This window comes from Palaemon carinicauda, chromosome 8, assembly GCF_036898095.1.
Source record: "Palaemon carinicauda isolate YSFRI2023 chromosome 8, ASM3689809v2, whole genome shotgun sequence".
NCBI classification, from domain to species: domain Eukaryota; kingdom Metazoa; phylum Arthropoda; class Malacostraca; order Decapoda; family Palaemonidae; genus Palaemon; species Palaemon carinicauda.
The window spans coordinates 93,968,071-93,981,070 of record NC_090732.1 but is presented as its reverse complement, the minus strand read 5'-3'; positions in this window follow the sequence as shown (position 1 = coordinate 93,981,070).

The window sequence follows — 13,000 nt, the reverse complement described above, 5'->3', positions numbered from 1 at the left end:
GAAAAAAAAAAAAATATTGATTTTATCTAAAGAAATAAAATAATTTCTAAAGAATTTCCCAGTTAAAGGAACTACTTATTTGAAAATATTATAAATTTTACAGTACTTTTGAATAAAGCTTACTAGTAATCTAGGAAAGTTACGAGTCATCCCAATCATCATATTTTTATTGTTATTATCATGATGATCAAACAGAATGCTATAGGTCTAATACAACAATAAGGAAAGCATTTTAAAACAAGGAAAAGTGAGAATTATAGAATTTAAAAAAATAATAAAACCCATCACGATAAATAAAGTAAAAACTAACACATAATAGGTAACCTATGAAAAGGTAATTCTAACAACCTGCTCAACATGAAAACAGCCTATTCAACAAAAAAAATAATGCTTCCGTAATGTTGTGTAATAATGAGCCTCACTAAATTAAATACAAAACATAGAATTAAGTGTATAACTGGTATTTCGTGATGCATGTAATAATCTGGGAAGATGTTAATTCACAGATCAGTCCAGAATTATGAAAAATCTCATCCAGCTAGAGATTAGCATAAACTTCAGAGATAAATAGTTCAATTGACCGCAAGTTTCTGTCAAATAATTCAAGATGAATCAGCTACTGAAGGTCAGGTAGGACACCGACATCACAGAACAAAAGGATCAAAAGATTTCCTGAGGATTGACATATTTCCAAAAAGATTTAAAGATTTTCCCTCTGCAAATTTTTGCCTAATTGAAGTTAGATCCGAAAGATCTTTTCAAAAGTGAATTGCAGACAATAATGACATCTATAATTCTAAGGGAGCTACATTTGTCAGAGAAACATTATCAGTAAAAGTGTGTGTGTATCTGGAAAGGGCGCGTGTCTGATTCAAGTGACAGCGCCATTAAAATCATACTTTGGGTTTCATCAAGCTTTAACCCCACCATTTTTATTGTCACCACGACACCGAGCAACTATCATCCTTTGCAATCTAACACGTTTTGAAATAAGTTCAGTTTCAAACTTGGGAGCAGATTACATTTCTAGTTTTACATTATAGGCAAAATGTAACATGGCATTAATTTTACTGAAAATACAGAATCAAGAGATCTCAACATGTATAGAGGGAAACAAAAGAAATATTCGTCCCAAATGAATAACATTATGCTGAATCTATCCCAATCGTCATTTTACAGTGAAAGAAAAATCCAAGATGTGAACTGATTTTTTTTCATATTGTAAAAGGACTAATAAATGAATATAAAGGGAATCGCGATACTAACACTAGGGAAAATGTAAGAATTATTTGGTACAAAGGAATAAAAAAGGTCTGAGAATTCGTGCAGCAGCTTACCTTAGATTAGAAAATTCATCTTTGTGAATTAGATTTTCTAATTAACAATCATTATATAAACTTTATATAGAAAAGAGAAAAATTATATTATAAGATAAATATTCTCTGATGAGATTACTACAAAACTGTATTGATAATTCTATCTGAAGACTTAAGCAAAATCAAAGGAAATGAGCATTTTAGTCTATCTCATAAATGAACTCTTGATTTATTAGAAAATTTATATCCACTAAAATTTTATCACGTTGATGATAGATTTTCATTTAACAAAAGGAAACAGCTTTCAACGTTTATCCTTCTTCAAAATAAAGCCAAAAATAGAATATGGGGCAATTTATCTTTTATCTAAAAAAATCCCCTTGGCATTAATGAGCTGAGGAATGTAAAAAAGAGCTGAGGAAAGTAAAATTAAAGATATAACCTATAAGGTTTTTGCTCCAAGTAAAAAATAACTGCTATAAAGGGATTAAGAGGAAAATAATTTATGATAATTTACCACCAAATTGCCAAATGCCTTGAGGTTCTTAGTACATATTGCGCTAATGGTTTCTGGTTAACTCAATATTCTAACGAATAATCATACGATAAGTTAAAAAAAGAATTTAAAGAAATAAATATGCGTGACTTGTTAAATGTTATGAGCGAGATGAAGGATACATATGGTGGAAACGACCCTTTCCCAAGTAGTTTAATAAGTGAAGCTCCAAACAAGCAAGTTGTATATAATATTTACCTAAATATAATTAACCTAAGTATATCACAATCCAGTTTTCCTAGCTGTGAAAAAAACTGCGTTGATCAAACCAATATACAAAGGAAAAGGTGATTTAAACGAACTAAATTCGTATAGGCCCATTTCAAATTTATCCTACATGTCGAAGCTTACTGAAAAAATCATAAGTGAGCAATTAAGGGCGCATATTGATGAATTAAGAGGCATTCCCGGAAAATCAGTCAGCCGCCTACAGAGCTAATCACTCTACAGAAACTACCTTATGCTCAACAATGAATGATATGATAGGTCTTCTTGATGAAGGAAAGTGTGGAATTTTGATTATGTTAGATATTAGTGCTGCCTTCGATACTGTTGTGCAAGAGTACTTACTTGATGACTTAAAGTCCATTGGAGTGACCGAGGAAGCACTGGAATTTTTGCGAAGCTACTTAACGAACAGGAAGACTATTGTAAAAGTTTCTGGAAACCGATCTAGTGAGAGAATTCTTATGAAAGGTGTACCACAGGGTAGTGTTCTGGGCCCTATCTTGTTCAACATATATACTATCGAGCTATCACAGATCTTGAAAAAACAAAAAGTGGGCTTTAAACTATATGCAGATAATACTCAGTTCTACCTCTCAATTTCAACAACCCAAGATACAATGAAGAAAATTGATGAGATAATGACTGAAATAAAAACATGGATGCAGAGGAAAAAGCTTAAATTAAATGATGATAAAACAGAATGTATGTTGTTTGGCACAAAGGTGGCTTTGAAGAATTACCAGTTATTTCAAAGTATAAAAGTTGGTGACGCTGATGTTAGGATTGTGCCTGTTGTGAAAAATTTGGGTGTACTGATAGATTGTAATTTGTCAATGAGGGATCAAATAGTGAATACAGTGAAAGTGTGTAACTATCACCTGAGAAACATAGCATTTATTAGAAAATATTTAACAGAGGGCAGTAAAAACATTTTAGTGATGAGTCACGTAATATCAAGGCTTGATTATTGCAATTCTCTGTACTATAAATTGCCCAATACACTACTAAGAAAGCTTCAAAATGTGCAAAACCGGGCGGCTAGACTAAAAAAAGGCATTAAATTTCGGGAGAGAATAACTCCTGCACAGATCGATCTACATTGGTTACCTGTTAAGGCTAGAATTGAATTTAAGATTTGTTTGCTGACTTACAAGTGATAAGCCTAGATATCTTCATGATTGCTTGGTCCCCTACCCTAAAGCTACTAGAGCTGCTGTAAGAGTTAGACATGCTGATGACCCATATAGACTATTCGAAATTAGTGTGAATCATGCAATAGGAGGAAGAACTTTTTGTTATGCTGCATCGAAGAAAAACCTGAAGACTTATCTCTTTGAAAAGGGTTATAATAGAGATCAGAAAACTATTAAGCCTGAATACAAATGCTAGCGAATACTGAAAAGATACAGAGCAAAATATAAACTGAAAAGAAATTATTTTCACACATCAAGACCCGCCTGAACAGACTCTTAGTGTCTGATGGAGGGCGAGAAATAAACCCCTAAAAGTAAAAGTAAAGTAAGATGGCGAGTGCATGTATAGGTACCCACAGAGAAGCAAGTCTGAATCGCTGAAGCAATTTATTTCCAGGGGAATTTAATTTTCCGCTTAACTGCTGCTGCCATCTTCAGAATTATACCCAATTATGATCGATGGTGAAATTCATAAGTGAATGCCCATACAATGGCCTAAATTTTATTTTCTTGCATAACCATAATTGTTTTAGGGGTCGTCTCTGGTCTATTAGACAAGCTCCCATGCACATTGCCCTGAAGAAGGGTGGCTCCCTACGACCTTGTGGAGTTACAGGCGTCTGATCATACAGAGAACCGGATCACTACTCCCTCTCAAACATCGCAGATGTGATATCCTATTTGGACATACGAAGGTTTTCTGCCCGCTCGACCTTGTGACGGTGCCGAGTGAGGGTTGTGAACTCAAAGGCAGGATGCAATCAACTGAGTTGTTTATTAAGGAACACTCTTCTTTATATACAAAACCTCAAAGCAACAGGACATAACCTGTTCGAGAGACAGACAATGTTACAGAGCAAAACTGAGACATGATCATTCAGGTTCTTTTTAGTGTGAGGGAAGAGCGCAGATACAAGCATAATATATACAAAATAATTATGTACATTTGTGTGACACACGGTTAGTACAACCTCTTGAAAGGGTATTTTTAGGGGCCCACGAATTCAGAGGACATCCAAGACTAGTATCCACCACCCCCTTCGGTATATAGGACTTCAATTACTCCTGTTTTGGCCTTCGTAATGCTGGAGCCACTTTTCCACGCCTCATGGATGTTATCTTAAGCTACCTTCCCTTCTGTGTATGTTATGTGGACGACATGCTTGTGTTCTCGTCGTCCGAAGAGGAACACCTCCATCACCTATGCATCGTGCTTGACCACCTACAATAGAGGCCTTGAAGTCCGGTACGACAAGTGTACCTTCAGTGCCAAAGAAGTATCGTTCTTAGGGCACCGCATCACTTCTGAAGGAGTTCACCCCTTCCCTGAGAAGGTAGCAGCCGTTCAGAATTTCTCCACGCCCCCGACCATCAAGACACTGCAAGATTTCTATGGCATGATCAACTATTATTAATATTTCCTGCCAGCCAACTCTTGCCCCCTTCTACGTCTCCCTGTCGAAATGGCTAATTCAAACTCCAACCGCTTTTGCACATACATAATATTACAGATTTTCTACTCATCTGGCCATATTTGGACATAAAATTACACTAATTGGCCCCAATTAGCTAATTTTCATTCAGCTCCAGGTGTTAAATCATATCAGAAATCCTTCTGGCTTTCGTACACAACAACTTGAGAGGTCGGTGACCTTACTAGACCAATTATCTATAGAGATATGTCCATTTTCATGCTATTTCTAATAATAACTTTGTGGAGTTAATAGTCACTTGACCACGAAATGTTTGGACTTCTGACCACTTCTAGGTCACAGATTTAACTTTTATTTAAAGGTCTGTGCAAGGGCAAGTCTCAACTAAATACTTTCGAAGATACATACTTAATCGATTTACCACTAAAGCATCTCTCTATCTTTCTATATCTCTATACCGTCTTTGCTCTGGCCAGTCACAGGGTATCTAAGAAATTTCATATAGGATACGAGTTTTATCTAAACCAAGTTTTCTTATTGTAAAATTTCACAAGGAATCGTTTCAGATAGGTCACGTAACTATTCATAGCATGTTTTATCTCTTTTCGAACGCAAGGAACTGTTCAGTCAAAATTTGGGTTATTTTTAAGGATACAAGAAGTTCTCAATTCAAGGGATATCGACCTTGTTAGTCTGTACCATGTGAGCACCTGCTTCCACTGACAAAGGTATGGACATCTTGAAAAGTTCGAGAATGATGATAAAGTAGTGTGGAAAATGTGCAGGTAATGACAACACTAAGGAATCCAACTCACATGAAGCAATATGTGCAACTTTTACTATGATATAAAGGGGTCATATGGTGAATTCGAGAAATTGCAAAGTTCTGGATATTGAATTGACGAGACTATAGGCGAGAATACGGATCATGGAAACTGAACCATGCAAATCAAGAAGTTGATAAATGAGAAATATGGTTTAATGATTTTGATCCGCCCAAAAACTCTGAAATCAACAGTGGCACCTTTTTTAATATTCCGAGAGAGAGGACAGGTTGGGAGAGTTGGGTTTTTCGTTTTGAAAAGCTATTCTCATCTTACTATTAAGGTATGAAATGAAGTTCAAAATATTTGCGGATGATGCAAAATTTTACTTCTCCATAAAGGACATTGATACTTGGTGAAATTTTAAACCAGGTTTTTACCAGTGGCAAGGAATGGAGGACAGTTAAAAATATACAATTAAGTAAAAATAAAACTGAGTTTATGGTTTAAGAAACTTGGGTAACATCCGAATAAATATAAATTACAAATCTTTACTTTACTTCACTTTAAGGTCTGCTTATCTGGTCCTGTACAACAGGGGAACCCTACTCTCTACATGACCTCCACAGTTGTTTTATCATGTTAAATTCGAGAGCAGTCAACATTTCTCATCGCGTATTGCTCATTTACTGTGAAATCGTCACAGAATAAGAAAGCCTTCAGCCTCTTCTTGAAAGCCTTAATATCTTCAATCATTCGGGTGTCTCGTGGGAGCTTATTGTATAGTCTCGGGGCCGCATACTTAAAGGCTCTAATAGCCTACAGTAGACATATCTAGGTTCCAGTAGCTTGAAACCATCTGTAACTATTCTCGTGTCAACACGATTTGTTGGATGTACAATATGTAGCAATTCTCTGATATTTTGGGCGACCGGTTCTGATAACTTGCTTGTTATTGTTACATATTTTAACTTCAATTCTCGCTTTAATCGGCAGCCAATGTAAATCAATCAATAAATACATACATACATACATACATATCTACATACACACGTATATATATATATATATATATATATATATATATATATATATATATATATATATATATATATATATATATATATATATATATATGTGTGTGTGTGTGTGTGTGTGTGTGTGTGTACTATATACTTTACTTTTTTGGTTGTTTTCCTGGTCCTGCTAGGCAGGGGAATCCTTTGCCTTAAAGGACCTACAAGATGTGTGTTAATTGTCAAATCCACATTATCGAAGCACTTACAAATGTCAAGTCTTAAGTTTCTTCTTGAAATCCTTGATATCTGCAGTCTTTCGGATGTTTAGTGGGAGCTTGTTGTATAGTCTTGGAGCCTCATGTTTGAAATCTCAAGGACCTTCTGTAGATATACATGTTCGCTCCAATAATTAGAAACCATCTGTGACTATTCTCATGTTTAAACGATTCATTGATTGCACGATGTGTAACAATTCTCTTAAACGTCTGGTTTTGATAAATATCAGTCATTGCACGTATCTTACTCTATCCTAGCTTTTTATGAGCAGCCAGTTAATTATATTAGTAAAGGAGTAATAATTTTTCGGGGTGGGATACCTTTTATCAGTCTTCCTCCTTTATTTATGTTCAGCTGGGCTCAACAAGGCACTATAAGAGTTGGGAGGCTCAGGCCTACATGGCCGAGGACAATGAAGAGCGAAGTAGATGATGATGAATGGAAAAGTTTTCAATTAAAGTTCAAGATAGAGACGACTGGCGGAATCTAACAGAGGCCCTTTTCGTCAATAGGCGTAGGTGATGAAGATGATAACTAAATGATATATATATATATATATATATATATATATATATATATATATATATATATATATATATATATATATATATATATCTCATATTTTATATGTATAGAGATTTACACGCATACAAACATACATGCATATATATATATATATATATATATATATATATATATATATATATATATATATATATATATATATATATATATATATATATACATATACATATACATATACATATACATATACATATACATATACATATACATATACATATACATATACATATATATATAATACATATATATTTTATATTTACTTGATATATTTAGTTTGATTAACCTATGGAAACTTTCTTTGCACTACAGCTATTCTCCGTTTCCGAAAATTTCGTAAAATCCCATCACAAGATATCCTGGACTGATACTGAAATGTTCATTCACCTAAAATTGTAAGCAAATGTTCCTAGGTAATTTGCGCACCTTCCACTAAAATCCCTTATGACCACAAGAAATTATCATTGCAATTAGTACTACTGATGCTATTATTATTATTATTATTATTATTATTATTATTATTATTATTATTATTATTATTATTTCTTCGTTTTAGTACTAGACATCATAAAGACTTGGGATATTGAGGCTTTCGAGAAGAAACTGAAGACTTTTTCTAAGCGCTTCGATAATGTGAATTTGACAATTAACATGAAATACGCTGTGTGATACTTTAAATACCTCAGAAAGTATACTAAAGATAAATATTGTAGGCCCTGTTGGGGGCCAGGATTCCCTGTGCTATAGGACCAGGAAAAGAACCATCAAAGTAAGTACTGATATCAGATTTATAACCTATAAATGCTATTATCCTGTTTGTTATAATTAATACAATTACCAACATTATTGCCATTATTAACATTATCACCATCTTCATTATTTTTTCATTGTCATATCAATTCATTAGAATATCTTAATTTGCAGCAAAGCGAAGTGAGGAACGTATAAGACTGGATCAGGATTATATACAACAACACACAACAGCAAAACACCTTAAACAATAATACTGGAAATAAAAGTAAACTATTTTATATCACTTATTCCATAACAAAAACACATTAACTGATATCCATTGAAAACCTTTCGAGATATTTTTCAGAATCAAAGCATATCAACTGTATCCCTTTCAATATCACTGTTTATCCTTAGACCATCAACAACTTCAACTTCAACTCAGGAATGGTTATCAAGTCCTAAAAAGTCTCACTAACTTTCCCTTGACTCTTGACCTCAATTGCGATTAATTTCACTGGTTTCTGGCAAGATATGGTGCAGATTATCATTTTAGTTTATTCTGTAAGAACTAGCATATCTATTTTCACCATCTGAATCCTGATCAATCTCAAAATATAATTAACTCCTATTCATTGACCGTAAATGACTGATTAACTCCTATTCATTGACCCGTAAATGACTGATTAACTCCTATTCATTGACCCGTAAATGACTGCTCTACAAGAGGTCTCATTGAAAAATTAGGTCTCAATCAAATTTTTCAATAACTTAAAGAGGTTTACTCACTACCAGAGAAAAATAGTGAACAAGTGTTTCTTTAGAAGAGGCAATTAATGAGAAAAACCCATAAGAGGCAAAATCTATTAGGCCTAATTCCTAATAACAAAAAGGTTTTTTTTTTTTTTTTTACCAATTATATACTGTACTGCATGTGTTCTTGGTGATATGAAGTGATTCCTTTGAATGAATCAAGTAAGAGCACTTAGGTAACTTGAAGATAACATTAAAGGAAAAACAATTCTGACAATTCGAAACTACCATGTCTTAAAAACAAATTCTTCTAAGGGAAAATTAATCGGTTTCATCAGATTCTTTTTCTTAAGTTTTGTAAAAAATAAATGATAATGCAAACGTTAGGAATTTTTTTTTTTTTTTTTTTTTTTTACAGATGAAAACCTGGTGTCACATGTGAAGAACTATTCGAAGAAAATTTTATAACAAATTTGAAAGCTACTTAATAACTAGTTTCCCTTTTATGTTTGGTGTCTTGCTCTCTTGGGGGAGGCTGTGACAGAACTTTGGAAGCTCATAATTCCCAATCATAGTCTTATCAGTTCATACTTGGATGCTATCTTCAGCATTGTCCATGTTCCTCAAGGTCAACATAAATGAAATAAGCAACGTTGATAATAAAGGTATCAACAACTTACCTTTAAGAATTAGTAGATACAGATTCGTAAAAATCAATTATGTGTTAGAGAATGGATGACAACTACAATTAAATGAGAACAAAACTGAATTTATGGTGATGGGAAAGAGCAAGAAGCTTAGGTGATATTCAAATAAACATAAATAATGACTCTGCCGATATCTAGTGAAGTTCGTTACTAAGGCGTATTTCTTGACTGCAACTTGTTTCTCAATGACCAAATAGATAATGTAGTAAAAACTGCTGGTTATCATCTAAGAAATATTACTTTTATACAAAAGTACGTGGATAAATATTTTGTAAAGAAACCTGTGATAAACTGTAATTACCAGAATTTGCTACTGTAACTTCATCTACTGCAATCTACAAAATGTACAACTTAGGAAATCACAAAACCTAATAAACAGAGGAACAAGACTGATAAAAAGTGCCCCACCTTGAGAAAGGATCGCCCTTATAATAATTGATCTACATTGACTGCCGATTAAAGTGAGAATAGAGTTTAAAATATATATAATAACCCACCAAGCTATCAGAACCGGTCGTCCAAAATATCTACGAGAATTGCTACATATTGTGCAGCCAACAAATTGAGTTGACACGAGAAGAGTTACAGATGGTTTCAAACTATTGGAACCTACTATGAGATTCAGCGCCTCAGTAACACGGTTTTTTGGACTTTGCTCCTTATCAAGACATCGGATGTAGCTGAAAGTTGACATATGTATATTTTACAACCACTCACAAATTTTGTCAGCATTTTCAATAACCTAAACCCGATAGTTTTAATTTTTATAGAGTAAAAATGATCTAGCCGACGCCATGGCCAGTGATAACGAGCCAAGAGTCGAAAACATTCATTACGTAAGCAATGTAAACACCTTTTGACAAAATTTTGCCCCGCCCATCCACCGGACACCCATTCACCTTCTTCCATCGGCTCTGAAACCCATAACAGTCAAGAATGGCTAGCAGGATTTGGAATTGCCCCTGTGGTTGCAAAACTGCATTTATCTTACGACTTGCAACTTTATACAGTCAAGAGAAATCCCATGGCCATATTTACTATAGCCTGAATAGGTAATTATTCAGTTTCTAGTTTAAATCCAATGTTTATGGTCAGATTTGTATTTAGCGTAATATGATTATAATACTTGTAATGTCACTCAGGCTTTTGAACATTTCCATTAACTATTCACTATGCCACCAGAGAGAGAGAGAGAGAGAGAGAGAGAGAGAGAGAGAGAGAGAGAGAGAGAGAGAGATTGTATGTAAACAGTCTTGATATAACTATTTTTGTTAAAATGAGAATTTTGTGCTAAACTCGCCATCAGACCAACGGATCATCCGATGTAATTTTTTTTTCTTCTTCTTAGGCCGTAGGACCGTGTTGGTTATGTTTTGGGCATGACTATATGATTATAATACTTGTAATGTCACTCAGGCTTTTGAACATTTCCATTAACTATTCACTATGCCACCAAGAGAGAGAGAGAGAGAGAGAGAGAGAGAGAGAGAGAGAGAGAGAGAGATTGTATGTAAACAGTCTTGATATAACTATTTTTGTTAAAATGAGAATTTTGTGCTAAACTCGCCATCAGACCAACGGATCATCCGATGTAATTTTTTTTTCTTCTTCTTAGGCCGTAGGACCGTGTTGGTTATGTTTTGGGCATGACTATATGATTATAATACTTGTAATGTCACTCAGGCTTTTGAACATTTCCATTAACTATTCACTATGCCACCAAGAGAGAGAGAGAGAGAGAGAGAGAGAGAGAGAGAGAGAGAGAGAGAGAGAGAGAGAGAGAGAGAGAGATTGTATGTAAACAGTCTTGATATAACTATTTTTGTTAAAATGAGAATTTTGTGCTAAACTCGCCATCAGACCAACGGATCATCCGATGTAATTTTTTTTTCTTCTTCTTAGGCCGTAGGACCGTGTTGGTTATGTTTTGGGCATGACTGCATTTTGTAAATAAATCATGAATAGTTTTAGGAGTTTTATTTGTACATCTTATGGGAATTTATAGGAGTAAAGTGAACATAATTCATTTATCCTTTAAAATAATTACTACATGTAGCAAAACAAATAGTAGTAAAGATGATAATGCAATGAAGGAATGATACCAAACTTTATCTTTAGCTTCAACATCGGCAATAACATACCCAGTTGCCATAAATTTGTCAGCTTAATGAAATAGCCTATCATCTAATATAAAACTTAAATTCTGAGGAGGCCATGGCTTATTGCACAGTGAAAAAAAAATGACACAGACTTTATGAATGGCGGAACGATACATAAATGTGGGTGGGGTATCTGTGCTAGCGTAGTAATACTACTGTAGCAGTAATGCCGCAACCGTAGTATACACGAATTAAACGTTTAGGCCAACTGCTGGGATCCTTGAGGATCGTTTAGCACTTCTTACAACTACTCGAGAAATAAGTTTTTATAGCCAGAATTTTAATTTTCTGATCCAACAATGCCCATGATAGCCTTCGGTGTTATCCAGAATTATAACGAGGCTAAAGTGGGTGGAGCCTCATGAAGTCATCATTCTGACGATAATTATTGGTGAAAGTTTAAAGCAAAATACAGTACAGGCTATCTTTTTTTTTACAGTAAATAGATCGGTAGATAGACAATAAATAAAAATTGCTTGACATTGGATATAGCAGTTATCAAATCAAGCTTGTCTACTACGTTTTTGAAAATTACCAACTATTCCCTACACCTTGTCAGTCTGATTGTGAGCTATAAAGTAGACTGTAATTTCTTAGGAAACTTATTTTGGGAGTTAGACAAATAATCGAAGTGTTTTTGTATTTATTAACATATTTTGTTCGTTTGTTCATTATGACAATTCTCAGTGGAGAGGTTTCAGAGTTCATAAAGGTGTACTGCTTTGCTTTTATTTACACTTTTGTGTCATTGTTGGCAGAGGTATAGCCTTCGTTACGTATAACCAATCATCGATCGAGAAAGAAGAAATGCCGTCATAAGTTACGTAACGAGTGCGTTCGAAACCTTTTCTCTGAGTAAGTTGGCCCGTCTTCAAAAATCGTCACTTTTACTTAATAAAGTACCAAATTTATTCAACCTACGTAATGCAGAATATAGTCAAAATTTATGTGTAGATATAATGTGCATTCTGAATAAGCGTTATATTTATGAAATTCATAGAAAAAAAGTTATTGCGAAAAAACCGTGTTACAGAGGCCCTGAATCTCATAGTAGATACATGTCTAATGTAGGTTCTAGGTCCATTAAATATGCGGCCCCGAGAGACTATACAATAAGCTCCTATGAGACATCCGAATACTAGAAGACATTAACGCTTTCAAGAGGAAACTGAATACTTATTCAGCGAGCAATATTAATTGTGAAATGTTAAATGCTTTCTACTGAACATTATAAAATGACCGTGGAGGTCCACTAGAGTGTAGAGAGTAGGGTTCTGCTGTA